At 35.8% G+C, this 19,994-nt stretch overlaps 1 pseudogene; it reads left to right on the forward strand.

Moving 5' to 3' along the window:
- The window catches only part of LOC142178032 (cytosolic sulfotransferase 12-like), a 66,462-nt pseudogene extending 57,772 nt beyond the window's left edge, over positions 1-8,690 (forward strand).
- The last annotated feature ends 11,304 nt before the right edge of the window (positions 8,691-19,994 follow it).

Consider the following 19,994-nt stretch of genomic DNA (forward strand, 5'->3'; position numbering starts at 1 on the left):
AGGGACCTCCGAATTCGATTCCGGGCATAGCACAGGTCCCATAATTTGATACGTACCCACCAGGACTATCAAAACACGGATCCGGGCCCGTTTACCAAAAATATTAACCGAAGTCAACCAAAATTAACTTTTAAGGTAAAAATTCTTATTTTCATCAACTTTTAACATAAAAGTTTTTCGGAAACACGCCCTGACTGTGCACGCAAATCGAGGAGGGTAACAATGAGATTTTTAAGGCTTAAGAGTGCAGATTCGAGTTCTAAAACATAAGATACCTTCTTGGGTCATCACATAATACTAGAAACCTATGGCCCTAGGGCAATAGTTGAAAGGATATTGGGTACGATTAAATACTTGTAGAATTAGTGATTGATTAAGATGGAATCTGTCAACTCTTGGTAATGAGTTTAAGCTCCATGTTGTCATGAATTATAACAGACCAAATTATGACCTTGGCCAGGGCGATTGAATGAAAGAAGAAAAGAGTTTCTTAGGTCAGTCAATGGTCAATTATATTTGATATAAACACATAGTTGGTCGCCTATTAGGATTTAACAGTTGAACCATATCCTAGGGTGACCCAGAGTTATAAGGACAGAAGGAATTACTATATTATTCTTCCACTGGTTCTTAAGAGTAAATTGTATACTTCATTCTATTCGGTCGTTAAGGAGTGTTGCTAGACGCCACCCTTGATTAGTATATTGATGTGATCAATTAACTACCGGCTTAGTATTAAACTTATGGGGTCGCACACTAACGAGTGTTATGATCTTTGCTAAAGGATTAATTACTCTATTATTTGATAATTAAATTAAATAATTTAATTAGTCAAATAAATTTAGTTATTAGTCCAAATAAAATATTATTATATTTTTTACTAGCACAGAGGATATAATTAATATTGTAGACAAGTTGAAGTTTTTTATTTGGAATAGAAAATTAAAATTATATCGCTCACTTAAAATATATATGTGATATATATAATTAATTTATATTGATCTATATAAAGGTTATATATAATATTAATTTATTCTTAAAATCCAATTTGAATTGTATCAAGGGACGTGAAAGTCCAATTGGACTAACTAACGTGCGGCCATCACAATTGGACTAATTAATATGGGATTGGATTTTTTTTTTTCAAAAAGGAGGATATTGTGAAGTCCAATTTGGAATGGATTTTGAAAGACAAAAAGGAAGCCACCATCTTTGAAGCCTCCAACTTTGACTTGCCCTATTTGTAACGATCCGACCGGTCTTTTTGAGGCCTAGCACGTCATTCGGGCAGTTTGAGGTCATGCGTAGCTTCACTTCAGGTATTATGACGTGTATGTGAGGTCGGAATTAAATTTCGGGAAGTCCAGAATTGATTTAGAAAGAAAATTTTTATTTCGGAAGCTTTAAGTTGGAAAAATTTACTAAGGTGTGATTTCAAGTAAACGACCTCGGAATCGCGATTTGAAGGTTCCAACAGTTCGTATGATGATTTTGGAATTAGTCGTATGTCCAGATCGGGTTTTGGATGACCCGGGAGCGTTTCAGTGCCTATTGTGGAAAGTTGGCATTTTGGAAGGATTTCATAAATTTGGGTTGAACTGCATTTCAATATTATCGATGTCCATTTGGGATTCCAAGCCCGGGAATAGCTCCGTATGGTGATTCTAGACTTAGGGAATGTCCGAAAGTGGATTTGGAGGTCCGTAGGTCATTTCGGGATCATTTGGCGAAAAATGGAAATTTGAAGTTTTTGGAAAGTTTGACCGAGGATGGACTTTTTGATATCGGGTTTGGATTCCGATTCCAGAAGTTAGAGTAGGTCCATAATGTCATTTAAGACTTGCACGCAAAATTTGGAGTCATTCCAAGTTGATTTGATAGGAATCGGATGCGCAAAAGTATTTTTAGAAGTTTTTGAGTTCATGAGTTACCATGCATTTTGGAGTCCGATTCGTGGTTTTTGATGTTATTTCAGTGTTTCGATCGCTCGAGCGAGTTTGTATGATGTTGTTAGACTAGTGTGGGTGTGGTGTGGATCCCCAAGGGCTCGGGTGAGTTTCGGACATTCGGAAGGATGAGAAAAACTTCAGTTTTTCTGGTGTTTCTTGGCAGCTGTTACAGGTCTCGCAAATGCGAGAATTTGTTTGCATTTGCGAGGAAGGCTTCGCAATTTCGAAGAAGCCTGAACTGGGCAGTGTTTGCATTTGCGACCTTGGCAGTGAGAGCCCAGGTTCGCATTTGCGATGAGTTTGTCGCATTTGCGACCTTCGCATTTGCGAACCAGATATCGCAAATGCGACATCTGAGACCTGTGCACAGCTCTATTAAATGCGGGACTTAGGCCATTTAGCTCATTTTCTTTCATCTCTTGGGAGATTTTGGAGCTCTTGGAAGGGGGATTTTCACCTAGCACTTTGAGGTGAGTAATTTCTACACAACATGAGTTAAATACATAGATTATGGGTAGATTAACATGTAAAAAATTGGTAAAATCAAGGGTTTAAATGAAAACCTAGGTTTTGGATAAAAATGGGAAATTGGTTATGGAATGTAGTAAAAATCATATATTTGAGTTCGTGAGGTTATGGGTAACAACTTTCTTCAAAAATTTTTGGAATCCGGGCACGTGGGTCCGGGGGTGAATTTTAGGAATCTTACGTTTAGGGTTGGGTAATCATTTTAATAGTTGGAATATGAACTTTTGAACATGTATTGATTAGTTTATATACTATTTGATTAGTTTTGGATTGTTCGGCACTAAATTGAGGGTTTGAGCATAATCTTGGACCAGAAAGTAGGCTTTGAGGCGACGTAAGTCTCTTTTCTAACCTTGTAAGAGGGAACTAATCCCATAGGTGAATTAAATTAAAATGTGCTTCTATTTGTGGGGGCTACGTACACACGAGGTGATGAGAGTCCGTACGTAGCTACTAATTATGCTATTGTCTGGGTAGTCTAGGACCCATATCATGCTATACTTACAATATTTGTACCCTACTTGTTAACTTAATTGCTTAGGTCTTTTGAAACCTGATAAAAGAATTAAATTTCACTTACTTGAAGTTGTGCATGGAACACTTGACTGTTATTGAGAATTTGTGTTTTTCCTTAAAATATTTTCTATTTGTGGAGCGGGCCGAACGCCTCGGTAGCAGATAGATGCATCTATGGTTCGTGTCGTTCGACTCTCGACAGTGCACAGTTTAAATATTATATTGGATCGGGCCGTACGACCTCGGCATAATTTGCGCATGATAAATCTTTGGAACCAATTATAATTAATATTGCTTATTTGGCTTGAGATATAAATTGTTAAATGATGAGAATAAATTTGGAAAACTTTCCTATTAATAAAAGAATTGTCCACTCACTTCTTGTTATTGAGTTTACAGTTGTTTCATATAATCCATGCTTAAGTATAATATCGGTATTTATTGTTAGCCCATAGTAAGTGTCGGAGTCCACCCCTCGTCACTACTTCTTTGAGGTTAGACTAGATACTTACTGGGTACGTGTTGATTTACATACTCGTACTACATTTGCTGCACATTTTTATGCAGGTGCATATATATCTAGCAGACTTGTGGGCGCAGAGGCGCTGCTATTTTGGTGAATTAGGTGAGTTACATCCCATGTTGCGAATTCGCAGCACACAGAGTCTCCATCAGAATTTTCTACCCTCTCCTGTCTAATTGTACTTTCAGACAGATGTTGTATTTCTAATATATTTCCTAGTTGATGCTCATGTACTTGTGATACCGGGTTTTAGGGGTGATTATGAGTTGTTCAGTATTGTAGTTGTAAAAAAACTATCATTTACTTTGTAAAGTCTATCTCTTACTATTTAATTAAAGAAAATTATGATTTCAAAAATACTGAAATGAGTAATTAAGTTAATCAATTATTGTTGGTTGGCCTGACAGCGGTGTTAGGCGCCATCACGACCTCTAATGGAATTTAGGTCGTGACAACTTGGTATCAGAGCACTAGTTTCACTTAGGACTCACGAGTCATGAGCGAGTCTAGTAGAGTCTTGTGGATTGGTACGGAGACGTCTGTACTTATCTTCGAGAGGCTACAAGGCTGATAGGAGCACTTCCTTTCTTGATTCCTCATCGTGCAATTTTATTCCTTTGAGGCTAGTGCCTTTATATCTTTCCTACTCAATCTTATGCGACGTGAAACGCTTGTTATCAATTGGGAATTGAGGAATTTCAATGGTACTACAGATATGGTGCAGGATGTTTCTCCCTGCGTAATTGCTTGGTCTATGGTCGTCGCCTTGCAGAAGGCTGTCTTGTCGTTTCAGCTCAGTATCAGTAATTCCTATGGTTTTGAAGTTGGGCACTGGTTGTTATGATGATTCATGACTTGTTATGGCATAGTATTGATGTAATGGTAAAATGCTTGTCTATGTGTCGGGGCAATGAATGACTTGAAAGGAGGTTTTTCTCAGTGCATGATTCAGAGGTTCAGCGTTTTATTTCCAGCGGAGGAAAGGCAATCAGACTATGAATGCTCAAGGTTGGGTTGATGGAGTAACGAGACTTCGTATTTTCGAGCATGGCAAAATTTTCATCTGTGATGTGGTGTCGTTGTCCTTGTTGAATGTGTTAAGTTCGCCGGTGTTATGGTTTTCTTCAATTCGCCTTCGGGGCAGGGTATGGTGGAATGGTGCCGGGGAAGCGGCTGTCAGAGATCACAGTGTGTTGTGGTTCAGAATCGAATCGGTGTTCCTAGTGTTGATGGCTCGAGAAAGGTGATCTTCGAGGAGGTTTAAAGTTGGTAGTGATCTATTAATCCAAGTGCTATAGAGATGGATTTTGATTTAAGGAAACAACTGGGCAGCGAAGGATGAGGAAGGACATGTGGTGGTTAAACTTCTAGAAGGCCAAGTGTAAGAAAATCGAAGTCGAGTAGTTGCTTAAAAGAGAGGGTCTGACCAAAGTGGGAGAGTGGTCGGGTAGCATATGTGTTCTTTGGTAGGATAGCTACACGCGTTGAGGAAATTTTAGAGTGATTTGGAACTCATGGTGGACAGTGACTAAGTCTACGAACTTAATTTGGAATATTGGCTGCTATACGGAGAAAGGTTGGATACGACGGAAATGAGTTTCTTGATATGAAGAAGGATACAACATGACTTTGGATTGGAACGTATTGTCGCACCTTTAGTTGATGTCCATGAGGAGTGAACGGGCTTGTACAACTGGTGAATGAGCACAGGCTCAAGATGGTTTATTGGTTTCGTGGTAATTGTACTCGGTGCAACGTTGTTGGAAGATGTCGGTATGGAATTTCCACATGTGGGTTATTTCCGGTGAGTAGTTTAACGGTTGCGTGGTGTTGACGAAGCTTCTGCGAAGAATTCTAGTGGCTACCCGGTAAGAGGTCGAACATGTGAATGTGGCTAGGGATTCAGAGCGTTCATGAAATGGTTAATAGGAAGATTTCGAGAATTTTGGCGAGTCGATTGTGCGAGGTCATGTCAGTGAGGAAGAAGGAATCTTGGTAGGTTCCAAGGTTATGTAATGGCAGCTTCAAGCTAACTGGAAGAGCCCCACCGCCTACGATTGGATTGTATGGTTGTCTACTTATGAGGTTTGTGGTTATCGACATGTCGGTGGATTATTACGACTACGGAAAGAGAACATCAGTGGTGATTTGAGCAAAGGATTTGAGGAATGTGTGCTATAATTGGCCTTATCGATTCATATTCAGGCTTTGGGAAGACTCAGGATTTATGCTTCGTCTAGATGTGATGTACGAGAAAGGTGATTCAGCCGGGTGCTTCTTTTAGAGGGCGCTCATGTGCTAGCAGAGCCTTGGAGTTTTATCATATTTGGGTGACTCTCAACAACGGTCCTAGTAGATTCAAAAAAATTTAAAGTGTGGTGCCTAAGGATTTTGAGTCCGTAGTATGGTTAAGTATCGAGCATTGCAGCGGATTACGAAAAGGGGCTAGGAGTGTTCTATGTTATCATCGGTCTGCAGTGTAGCACTGGAGGAATGGGAGAAACTAACTTCAGATTCATAAAGGAAATATCAGAATGGGTGTACCAGTTGAAGATGCGAATGTGCGCATAAGGAGGGTATGAGATGGCTTGTGGGTTTTGAGACAATGTAGTCTCGTGAAATAGGGTCCTTCTGGATGAGTGCGAATTGGGTTTGTCATGTTTTTGAATGGAGCTATTATTATTCCTAAGGCAAGTCCGGAGTAAATTAGAAGAAGTCAGATCGATTAGTAATGGTTGAATCGGCATGATGTGGCGATGATCAATTCCTTCAACATGTTAAGTTTTTACAGGTGGTTGTGGCGGTACGTGCGAGGCTTAACGGCCACCGTAATTGATTTTACTTGGAGGCATTCGAGTTATTATGGCCTGTTATGTGTAGATGGATCCCGGAAGGGTCATGGTGGTTTAGATCACTACTTGGGGTTGTATTTTCTGCAGTTATGAGAATTCGGTCGCGTGTTGCAATTGTTCTCCTAAAATGAGTTAAGTGAAAGTTGCTATATGACGGAGTATTTATTCTATTAGTGGATGAGGGGTTAACTTAATTGCTTAAGTCTTTTGAAACCTCATAAAAGAATGAAATTTCACTTACTTGAAGTTGTGAATGAAACACTTGACTATTATTGAGAATTTATATCTTTTCTTAAAATATTTTTTATTTGTGGAGCGGGCCGAACGCCTCGGTAGTAGATAGATGCATCTATGGTTCATGCTGTTCGACCCTCGACAGTGCATAGTTTAAATATTATGTTGGATCGGGCCGTACGACCTCTGCATAATTTGCGCATGATAAATCTTTGGAACCAATTATAATTGATATTGCTTCTTTGGCTTGAGATATAAATTGTTAAATGACGAGAATAAATTTGGAAAAAATTTTTATTAATAAAAGAATTGTCCACTCACTTCTTGTTATTGAGTTTACATACTGGGTACGCGCTGATTTACGTACTCATACTATACTTGCTACATATTTTTGTGCAGATGCATATATGTCTAGCAGACTTGTGGGCGCAGAGGCGCGGCTATTTCGAGGACTTAGGTGATCTGCATCCCATGTTGCGAATTCACAGCACACAGAGTCTCCATCAAAGTTATCTACCCTCTTATATCTAATTGTACTTTCAGACAAATGTTGTATTTCTAATATATTTCCTAGTTGATATTCATGTACTTGTAACACCGGGTTTTAGGGGTGATTATGGATTGTTTAGTATTGTAGTTGTGAAAATACTATCATTTACTTTGTAAAGTCTATCTCTTACTATTTAATTGAAGGAAATTATCATTTTAAAAATACTGAAATGAGTAATTAAGTTAATCAATTATTGTTAGCTGGACTGACAGCGGTGTTAGACGCTATCATGATCTCTAATCACTACTAGAAATTCTGCAAAAACCGACCAAGGTCGACCGACCAACTTTGGTCGGTCAAAGAACCGACCAAAAAACCGACCAAAGTTGGTCGGTTTTTCTAAATATTTTATTTTTTAATTTATTTTTACGAAATCGACCAACTTTGGTCGATTTTCTTTTGCGCAAAAATGCGGAAAACTATTTTTGAGTCCCGCGAAATTTATTTTTCAAGAAATCGATCAACTTTGGTCGGTTTTTTAATTAAAATAAATAAAAATTAATATTAAAAAAACCGACCAACTTTGGTCGGTAATTTTACTTTTTAATAAAACCGACCAACTTTGGTCGATTATTTTCGTGCGAAAATACAATTAAAGAGTATAAATCAAATAAAAGACAGTCTTAAAATAAAATGTACCAATGGTCTAGTGGTAGAATAGTATCTTGCCACAGTACAGACCCCGGTTCGATTCTCAGATGGTGAATCTTTTTATTACATAATTAAAATACCGACCAACTTTGGTTGGTTTTTTTTGCAATATTTTTTTTTTGAATTTAATTGACCGACCAAAATTGGTCGGTAATTTCCGACCAACTTTGGTCGGTATGCCTTTCCGACCACAAAAGTACCGTCCACACGTAAATGGTCACGTTTTGGTCGGTTTTTGGCCATTACCGACCAACGTTGGTCGGTTTTTTTGGTCGGTTTTTATCGAATTTCTAGTAGTGAATGGAATTTGGGTCGTGATACTATGAGAAAAATATTTTCACTTCATGTATATATACACATATTTGTGAACGTGAAGATGCAGTCAGTGTGAAAAATCACAACGTGTATGCACCGCACAAAATTCTAAGAGAAATACGTTCTTGACAAGAAAATAGTTTTCTTTGTTCTTCTTGGCTGAAAATTTTTAGTACACAATTTTATTTAATTTGTTCATGGGTTTCATTAATCAAAGAGTTGATAGCAAGGATCGGTCTCGGTGTAGATACGCATAGGGTCTTCGCACTATCGAAGAAATTTTGAAACGAGATTCTCTTTACCAGGTACGTCTTAGATCTGATCTTTAGCATGTAAATAAGTTTTAAACACGAAAAGATCTTCTTAAGATTGTTATTATCTTCCGCTGCGTGTTACGAACACTTATATCTAATCCCACAAAATTATCAACTGGAGAGGAAAATAAAGCATTCTTTCGTCGAGGGGAAGTTGGAGACTGGAAGAATTACTTCACGACTGAGATGACAGAAAAACTCAATTATATCATTGGGCAAAAGTTCCAAGGATCTGGAATAAGTTTTTTGTATATCTAAGTTAGCATTATGTTCTGCCAATTGTATGCAATAACTTTTCTCATTTTGTGTTTGAAACTTGAAAGTGAGAAGTTTGTCACTACTGTGTCAAACCATGATAGTTGTTTTGAGAAATGAAAAGAATGCAGAAGTTTCTACTATTGTTTAGGTGTTTCAGGTTTATATTAGGCATGTCTTATTGAACTATTGAGATTCATAATCTGCATCCTCACTACTATTGTATTCTCTAGACTCTCGTTCCTTCACTTAAGGAAAATGTTCACAATCAAGAAAACTACACAATAGACCTGGATTTAGTTTTCTGCAGGTTTTAAATTCAACATTTAAGTTTTATGGGTTCAATATTTAAAATTCTTAACTTTGAATCCGTTATAGTTTTAAAGCTATGCCTTCAAATAATTAAGAGTAGGAAAAATATTTTTCAAAACTCTTTTTCAACTTTCCCACCCTATTTTTCACCTCCACCCACCCCCGACTCGCCCCCGCCCCCACCCCCACCCCCACCCCCGGCCGCCTATCCTCACCCCTTATCCTGCCACCCCACCAGCCCACAACACCCCAGCCCTCTACCCCCACCCCCACCCCCTTAATTAGACCCGACCTATAATCACTCCCCCATCCTTACCTACGTATTTCATCTCCCATAGTATTTGACTAAATTATATATTTTCAAAAAAGTATTTTTTACTTATTAAGCAAACACTAAAAAATATTTTTCGAAAAATATTTTTCACTCACCAATCAAATATAAAAAAATAAGCGATAAAACCACTTATTATTTTTTTGTCGAGACAAATGGTGAAATCCTTCTAATCGATCTCGTTTGCAAATTGTTGTTTTTAAGAAAAATGCCTTGACAGGCCTGTCAATAATATTTCTGGATTATTTAAATCGAGGGGAAACTTTTTGGAAAATTTTTAGGTTTCAAACTTCGCAATTATTATTAGTGAACAACTTAATAAGTTATTCGTTTGCTTATAGGCATTTGTTTTTCTCTGTTAGCACCACTCCAAATACACTTTTGCAAGGTATTCACAAGAGAAAAAGCTTACCAGCAAATTGTAATAATGCTTATAGACTTTAATTAATTAATGGGTTGTTTTCCTTATCAATTATGGTTATGATCTCTAATGGAACTTAATAATGCAACTCGATCATTTTCTAATACACAAACAAGTCCCACAGTGATTGTCACGTCCCAAACTATCCATAGATGTGACTGGCACCCAGCTAATACCACCCGCCAGGCGAACCATCCTTTCTTACCTTAGCCATTAATTTTCAGTATTTGATTAATCAAATGAGTATCCAAATAATCTGACAATTAATTACTTCGAAATATTATACTGAAACTCTAGCCCAAATCCCACACTAGATCATGGAGAATCTAAGAAAATTGCAAAAGACAACATATGAATAAATAATAAAGACTCTTTTGGCAGCCTCCACGAATAATGCCGCGGCTCACCCTAATAACTGAATCAACTCTAGCGAACTCGTCAATTACGAGCTCCGTTTTTACCAACAATATCTCCATAGGCATGCAGGTAAGGAGTGAGTTATACGTAAATATAATCCAGTAAGATCCTCGACCCTCCACTCTGAATATCTCTGGAATAAGTGTTAGAAAATACATGTAGCACCCCGAAAAATTTTGAAATACTTAAGCGCTATTAAGAAAGTTGATATGCACTAATTATATTAATTTGTGTGCAGACAAGGATTATTAATAAGATGAATATCAATTGGATATGACAATAAGTGTATGAGACATATTATAAGTGATGTGGGGTCTAAGGAGAGCCCTAAGTCTAAGTCAAGTTGGAAATTACATGATGGACTAAAGTTCCAAATGAGTACGCACAAGACTAAATTTTGATGAGTATATATACATATATATATAAGGCTTTATGTGATGTAAAACCTATCAAATGAAATATCATTGAGTCTAGTTTCTAACTCTTCAAACCGTTTGTCATTTGGACATTCCTACAAGAAGTTATGACCGAATTACCAAAGGCTGGCGGAGGAGCCTGCGGATGCGAAGCATCCGAGGCTACATCCGAAAGAGAGGCTGGCAGTGAAGTGCTGCTATAGTGTCCAGGTCCGCATCCAAACTTCAAAGAGGAGTGAAGTGAGGATGCGAAGCATCCAGGTCCGCATCCGAAACCCAGAATTCTGGGCTTATAAATACAAAATTGGGGGAAGAGGGTATTTTGTGTATTAGGGGGTTAGGGTTCTTGAAGTGAAGGGGAGATTTTGAGCTCAAATCAAGTCCAATCAACCAAGGTAAGTTGTTAATGATATTTTGGGTTGATTATTACTCAATATACATGAGTTCTAACATCATTCTTACATCCAAATACTAGATTTCTTCATCAAATCCTCAAGAACACAAAAATCACCAAAGTTGTGATTTTTCAAGATTGATCTACTAGAGGTAATTTCCAATGCTTCAAACTCATTTATTATGAGTAGTTAGAAGTATTTGAAGCATTTGTTACAAGTTTTAATGGTTGAAAGATTGGATTATAAAACTCTAGTTCATGGCATGAATAGTACTTTTGAGAAAATAAGAGAGAAGATGAATGTTAATCTTGATGATGAAATTTATGAATACAATGAACCTATGGAATTATTTGTTAGTAAAAGACGGAAGTGATCAACTAAGTAATCACCCGAATTGTATATTTTGCAAGTGTTGATTATGGAAGACGATGAATAGTAACTTGGTGGCAATGGACAATTGATGTAGTATCATTCATGACTTCGAATAGGTATTAAAACATAAGAATGAAGTTGAATGGTCTAGCATGTAAAACTATTTGGCGATTTGAGTTGTTGGAGGCTTGTAGCCAACTTGTGAGCCATATATGAATGTTGATCAATATCTTAGGTCATATTTTGATGTAATTAGGATATCTAATTGTAGATATCGACTTGTTGGTTATGTTAAGCATTTTAATCAACATTGGAATGATGGAGGAGGATTGAAAGCTTGTGAATGTTAATAAAGCGAAAGCGAGGTAAGTTGATTAAAACTTACTCTTCTTGAGGGACTTCCTTTAAAATCATGTTTCGAGTTAATACTTAAGTTGTTTGCAAATGTTCTTTAGTGCTTGTGGGGACAAACAAGTATGGATGTCTCCATGTACTAGAATATTATATTGCATATGTAGTGTCATGCCGTTTTATAAAATTTTATTTTAAATCTTGTTGGCAAAGTGACACTCAAGGTAAATGTTATAAGTTTTTATCAAAACTTACGTATTGACAAGAGTATGCATATTTAATTTCTAAAGATAAGTTTTCATGGAAAGTATTTCTTTTGGAAATTGACGAACAGAATAGTACTTGTGGTATCTTTTAAAGATTTATGCTAAATTGATAAAGGCTTTAGCATGTAAAAGGTTATTTATTTAAATTTTGTTCAAAGGATTTAGATTTTCTATAAATGCTATGATGTGATAAATATAGATCATTTGAGGTTACTATGCTATGAATCTATTTTGAAGTATCAAATGTTTTGGGAGTTACTTGTGTTCACCGAGATTGACTTCGGATATATCGTATTCGTTGTCATGAAACTACACGTGTCGGTGTAGGCGTAGATGGCAACTTTATGGTATAGACTACGGCAGAGTGCTCTCCCTTGAGAGAGTACTATTTTGTGCTATTATTAGCATGGCTGAGTCGATTCGTACGGCATTACGATGAGACGACCTGAGCAAGTAGGGTATATGATACTTGCCGCTAGGTACATAACCTAGTTGACCTTCTTGTGTCAGTGATGGTATAGTACTCCCAGTGAAAGATAAGGATGATTTCCTTATGTTTAGGCCCAAGGAGCCGAAAGTAAGTTCGATGACTTAAAGCAAATGGAATGATTTTGTACGATTTTATCCAAAATTTTGGATTGATGTAAATGTTTTAAAAGTTTATATTGTGGGTTATATCTCACTTGGTTGTTATTTAAAATAATAAGGGTCGTGAATTGATAAATTTTCTTATCGTTTTATATCAAATATAGGTACATTATTTTTATTAAGTTTGTCCCAAGAACTTAAGTAGAGAGAGTCTATGACACTTATTGAGTACCGTTGTGGTGTACTCAGCCCTTAGGGCCCCCCTCCGGGGCCCTGCTTACTTTACATGTTTGAGGATGATATATGATACGTGGAATGTAGTCAGGCCAGGATGACTCTCTTTCCGAGGTATTATGAAGCACCACTTTTATTTCGTGGTAGCTATCATGTTCTTCCTTATTTTATTTTGTTGGAACTACTCCAACCGTTGGTTCTATTCTTTGGTATAGAGGCTCCATAGATAGTTGTGAAAGTTGTAATAACGGGGTTGTACACGACATACATGAAATTATATTTATTTTACCTAATCTCATTATTATTATCATGAAAGACATCATGTGTGATTTTGAATTGGAAAATATTTTATCATTTAACTTGAAAATGTATATGATTTTCAAGGAGCTTCCGCAGTTAAATTGGTTTTCATGCAAATGATTTGGGTGCATCACATGGTTTGGTTCACTTGGGTCGGGTAGTGTGCTGGGTGCCGGTCACGTGAATTTTGGGTCGTGACAATACAAACACACACTGAGTACAGAAATAATATGCACATAAATTCTTTTACCTTATAATTACTTTATAAGGTCCAAACAATTATTCAATAACAATATTATATATCTCAACACAATCTACACTGAGGACTTGTCATAAACGACAGTGTAGAAAATTAACCAAACACGCCAGTGAATTCACGGTAGCATACGCAATGCCCTAAATCTACCACCGCGGTACACATAATGCTCCAAATATGTTACGGCAGCGAAGAAATAATTTCTAACGCCCCAACGCCATAGCACGGGGTTATGCCATATCACACCAAACCACAAATTACTTATTAAATAATTTCAGCTTTTTACAAAATAATATATATTTGCGGCCGGTCAAAGACCACTGATTCTGCCAAGCGCACGCTCGTCCTAACACATTGGCCAGGCAGACAAAACATACTTTAAAAATGGATTTTGAAAAAACAAGTCTCAAAGCTTAAAGTCTCACTTACCTCGCTAACGGAAAGTTTCCCAACTTTGCAACGTTTAGAAAACCAACCAAACTGCCTCCAATGACCTCAATCTATTCAAAATATTGAATAATACATCCTAATTAGTCTAATATGTATAATTTCCATAATGTTAGGACAAATCAAAATCAAAGTCAACCCCTAATCCAATTAATAAAATCTGTACATAATTCAATATCAGCTAAAATAGCCGAAACAGTTCTCGGCAGCATAACGCATTACGTACGATTCTTAATCCTCCCAACGTCATCTTTACAATTCCCAAACATTGCCATCCATTGAATATTATTATTCCTCTTTTTTTTTTTTTTATAAATAGGGGGAATCCGTAGCCGCTACAACTTATACCACAACCTCTGTCATTCGGGTGAGCACTCTGTGGTGAGCATTTTCTGCACACTGGATAAACTCTCCTTGTGTAATAGACTGCAAACCACACAGAAAATATAAACCGCACAGGGGCACTAAGCAAACTCTGTGCGACAAGCTCCACCCACAAGGCATTGAGGGAGGATTCGATCCCCACCCTCCAATATGCAGACTGGAATTCAAAGATTTTGTAGCCTGTGTCTGGTGTACAATATTTTCTAGAACATCATCATGGATTTTTCTATGTTCTCACAAATTCTCGTAATATTATTAGTCCTAATCATGGAAATCATGATTAAATTCCAATATGCCATAAGTTTAGTACCAAAAATAAGAATATTGGTCTGCCAGAATTGTTTTCAATATGCAGTGCAACACCTATTCTCATTTTAAATTCATGAATTCATTTACGTAGGAACAATCTTACAAATACCCGATTTATATAACTATTTCATCTCCAAAATCTTTCCAATTGTGATAGCCGCCGTAAGTCTTTCCAGGACTCCTTCACGTTAGTTTAGCTTTCTGATCTTTCTTTCTCCTTTTTTTTTTTGTTCTCTCTCTCTCTTAATTAAGACCTAGAGCCGATTTGGATTGGCTTAATTTAAGTAGTTTTTAAACATCAAGTGCTTAAAAGTACTTTTTATGTGCTTGAACTTAATTTTTAAATAAGCAGTTATGTGTTTGGATAAAGGTGCTTGAGCTGAAAATAAGCAGTTGATGTGTTTGAAAAAAATATGCTCATAAATACTTTTTCTGTTAAAATGACTTAAATGCCCTGAAACTATCAAGACTAAATCAATTTGTATTGTCTTTTCTTTCTTTCTTTTTTCATGGGGTCAAAACAAATGAATAGATGTAAATTCTCAAATCAAGTTGATTGCTAAGCTCTATTTTCTTGAAAGTAAGAGGTATTTATACTTACCGGAAGAAACGCAGGTTATTAACTAAAATTAATTTGAACTTAATTCAAATATAAATTAATTTTTGTCTCAATTAAAAGTTTCATTCTTTCCCACCCAAAGCCACCCACCACGAGAAAGGAAATAGATAACTATACAAAGAACAAAATGTTTTTCATTTTTCACTCTCAAGAATCCAAAATCAAAAGAGTCACTAGGATTAATTTATCTGTTAGACAAAAAATAAGCAACCAAAGACTTGCTTAAAGAAAAACAAAAGGCACCAAGGACTTCAGTTTGGCAGAGATAGGAATTTGGAAGGCAGAGATTGAAAATGGCGGAGGAAAAGAGAAAAAGAAAAGATTATGGAATTTGAAAGGAAAGGATTGGAAATGGCGGAGGAAAGGAGAAAAAGAAAAAATTGGGGTATTTTGGGAATTATACGTAAGTATCAGGGATAGTAATGTAAAATATTTGGTCAAAGAAGAGTGACTTTTAAGCTAAAAAATAAAAAGTTGGGATTACCCAACTTATCACTTTTGACTTATTTTGGACCTTTTGACTTAAAAGCATTTGACCTTTAAGCATATTTTAAGTTTGCCAAACACCTCAATAAGCTAAAAAATGACTTAAAAGCCAATCCAAACAGACTCCTAAGTTACTCCTTTTTCCCTACTCCTTAGGTATTTAGACATGGGCCCTGTATGGGTCTAGCCCATTTCATCACCATTATTTAATATTCTAAATATTTTATTATCCAACTTAATATGTATAATAGTTAAGGGATTGTTACCTAATTATACTATATTAGAAACGTATTTACCTATATTCTCTATATTTTATACTTTTTAATTAGTATCTTAGGTTTTCTTATAAATTATGTAGATTGCTCCTTAAAAGACTCTCACCCCATTATTAGTGCATTCAATTAAGGAATTCTATTACATCCTTTCTTTTTTTTTTCCCCTCTCCTCTTCTCTCTCTTTTTTTTACATCAAAATCCCTTTATCTACGTCCAGAATCTCCATCTTCTCTCTTTCCACAGTTTTTGACAACTTTATATTATTAAAAAATCATCAATTGTATCGTTCTTTTGCTGGGAGACTGGACAATACTGAATATAAAGAAATATTTAGGATTTGTATGATAACTGTATCATAATTGTATTTGAATTGTATCAGATACATCAATGCCTAAAACGTAATTGTATCATACTTGTATCACAATTGTATCTAACTTATATATAGTACATTAATACCCAAAATAATACTCGATACAATACTAATAAATCAATATATAATTATCATATATTTGTGATACAAACTGTGAAATTCGTCACGAACTCACAATTGCTCGTAACAATACACAATGAATATACATTTATCATACATTTGTAATATAATTCCTTCAACAATTATGATACATATACAATTATAATACAATCGTGATACATTTCTGAAAATTTTGTGATACAATTATGATCTTCATCTTCTTTAAGTTTCAATCACAACTGTACACTAAAAATCTAATATAATAGTATTATAATTATATTAGTATTGTATCAAGTATTGTTTTGGGTATTGATGTATCATATACAAGTCGTATACAATAAAGATTTTAGAAAGAAAGAAAACAAGATTTAAAACTTACCTACAACTTGATTCTAGAGCAATATTTTGAATTTCATCAACATTGTATCAATAAGAAAGATAATTTTTAGGTGATTAGTAAGAAGGAGGAAAATTGGGTTTGAAAAGCTTTGAAAAAGGAAAAGAATTGACACTTTGGGGGATAACAGTGGGTATAAAAAATTAAGAGAGATTTGGGTCATTAAGAGAGAGAAAATATTTTTGAAATCCTTTGAAAAAGGAATATAATCTTAAATGTAGGGATTATTGGAAACTAGGGATGAGTGTCCTGTAACTGATAGGCTAAATTTAAGGGATCTTGAATTTTTTTCCTTTTTATAGTTTTGTATATAACTTGTAAATATAGATATACAAAGTAATTAATAAGGAATCTAAATAAAGGTGGTAAATAAGTTTCCATTATAATATAGTTAGATAAAAATCCCAATAGTTAATTAGGTTCACTAACCATTTAACAAATTTCAATCTCATAAATTAATAAGTATGTATTATTTTATTTTTTTTCCGGTTATTACACTGATTTGCTAAAATCATGCATATCGGTTGATGCAAGCATTTAGATCCTGCCACTTTAATAACCAATATATTCAAGAATAGTATGTTAAACGTTTATTTTCATTTTCTTTTCTACGTGACAACACAAGATTTGTAAAGAGTTTTTTTACACGCTCGCTCATTTTTTAACTATTATTTTAAAAAATAGCATTATTTATTGTTTATTCTATAAAGAACACTTTATTTTTTATTATTAGCATATTATAAAAATTAAACTCAATATTTAATAAGTTAACTGACTCACTAATCACGGGAAGTACTTTTTTTGTCTATCTCCATTCCACCTTTCCAACATTCATCTTCTTCACTCCATTTTTGAAAATCTGATGCATATGTGAATGTCACCTAAATTCAAGATGTATTGATTTATATGTCTTTTATACTTTGTATATCAAGTATATATCACTTTAATTCAAAATATATTTTTATGTATATAATTTTTGCATATTTATTTGTAAAGTGCCATCTTATTTTAAGATCTATTTTTAATGTATATTTCAAATATATTTTATATGTCAAGTGCCATTTTAATTCAGGATGTATTATATATATATATATATATATATATATATATATATATATATATATATATATATATATATATTGTCACGACCCAAATATATTGTCATATGTAAATAATGTAATAACCGTACGTAGAAAAACATCAAGTATACTATATTAGACTAATCTGGAAAATTAGGGCTTTTTCGTACTTAACATTCTTTTAGCAAGTTGGTAGTTGAATCTAGTGACAGAGGCGGGATTTTCGCTAAGGGGGTTAAAAAAAGTTAAAAATAGTCCCACAAAGGTTTTGAACCCCTTTGACTACTAAGCTATGCTTTTGAGTTGTGTCAAGGGGATTCAAAATATAATATGTAGAGGCACAAAACAAATTTGACGATCGTTTTTCTCTTCATGTTTATAGCCTCTTTCGGCTTCTTTTCTTAATTTAGCCCTAATTAGGGGTGTACATAGGTCGGGTTGGTTCGTATTTTTCAATTATCAAACCAAACCAATGGTGTCGAATTTTTAAATTTATAAACCAAACCAACAAAGTTGGGTTTTTCAATCTCGATTTTTCTTGAGTTTTTCGTGGTTTTTCGAGTTTTCGGGTTTTTTTTCGGTAAAGTCTTCATAGCATAAAATATGTAACTTGTGCTCCAACTATTTCAAGTCCTAGTAAAATACAAATGTAATGACCCGGCCGGTCGTTTTGAGCAATTGCACTTCGCTCGGTAGTCAATGGGCATGAGTAGCTCCGTATGATGTATTATGACTTATGTGAATCGTCGGTCTTAGTTTTTCAGGTTATTCGGAAATGATTTGGGAGAATGATTCTCAACTAGGAAGCCTTTAATTGGAAGAGTTGACCAAGTTTGACTTTTTAGTATTTGACCTCGGATTGGAGTTTTGATAGTTCCGTTAGCTCCGTTTGGTAATTTTAGACTTAGTAGCGTGTCCAGATTATGATTTGGAGGTACGTAATTGAATTTGGCTTGAAATAGCGAAAGTTGGATTTTCGAAAAGTTTGACCAGGAGTGGACTTTTTGATATCGGATTTGAATTGTGGTTTCGGGAATTGGAATAGCTTCGTTATGTCATTTGGGACTTGTGTGCAAAATTTGGGTTCATTCCGGATTGATTTGCTAAGTTACGGCACGAGTTATGAGAGTTGAAAAGTTTAAAGTTCATCAAGTTCGAATTTAGGTGAGATTCATCGTTTTGATGTTGTTAGGTGTGATTTGAGGCCTCGAGTAGGTCCGTGTTATGTTATGGGACTTGTCGGTATATTTTGACGGGGTCCCGAATGGCTCGGGTGTGTTTCAGGTTGATTTCGGATCCTTTTTCTTCATGATTTCATTGCTGGTTGATGCTGGTTCTGGTGTGACCGCACCTGTAGAGCTATGGGCGCAGGTGCGGAGCCGTAAAAGCGGCAGAAGAGTCGCAGGAGCGGAAGAAGAACTAGGAGAAGGTCTCCGCAGATGCGAGAAATGGACCGCACCTACGGAAGCGGTGTCTTGGAGCGCAGGAGCGAAGTTTGGCGCAGGTCGATGGTAGAACTACACCTGCGTGCGCGCAGGTGCGAAGTGATGTTCCGCAGAAGCGATGACTGCTGAGTTGGTTTCTTCGTAGAAGCGAAGAGTTGGCCGCATGTGCGTGTCCGCAGGAGCGGAAATTTGGGCCGCATATGCGAAAATGCTGGGCAGAAGCTATAAAATCGAGGTTTTGGTTCTTTCTTCATATTTTGAGATATGGGACTCGGATTGAGGCGATTTTTGGAGCAATTTTCGTCACAAGGATTGGAGTAAGTATTCTACATTTGGTTTTGATCTTATTTCATGAATCTATCTTCATTTTTGGCAATTGGTTGATGAATTTTAAAGAGAAATTGGGGGTTTTAGCCTAAAGCTTCATAATGTGAATTTTTGAGTTTTGAACATCGATTTGAAGTCGGATTTGAGTGAAACTAGTATGGTTACACTAGTAATTGAATGCATTATCAGATTTTATAAGTTTTATCGGGTTTCGAGATGCGGGCCCGAGTTGTATTTTTTGATGATTTTGGGCTTTTTATTAAAGATTCAACATTTAACGATTGGCTTGTACCCTTTGGCATTATTTGATGTATTTGAGTTGTTTTTGGATAGTTTTGAGCCGTTCGGAAGTCGGTATGTGCGAGATGGTATTTTTGGAGCATAGCTTGGCTTGCTCGGTATTGGAATTAG

Source organism: Nicotiana tabacum, chromosome 24, assembly GCF_000715075.1.
Source record: "Nicotiana tabacum cultivar K326 chromosome 24, ASM71507v2, whole genome shotgun sequence".
Lineage (NCBI taxonomy): Eukaryota > Viridiplantae > Streptophyta > Magnoliopsida > Solanales > Solanaceae > Nicotiana > Nicotiana tabacum.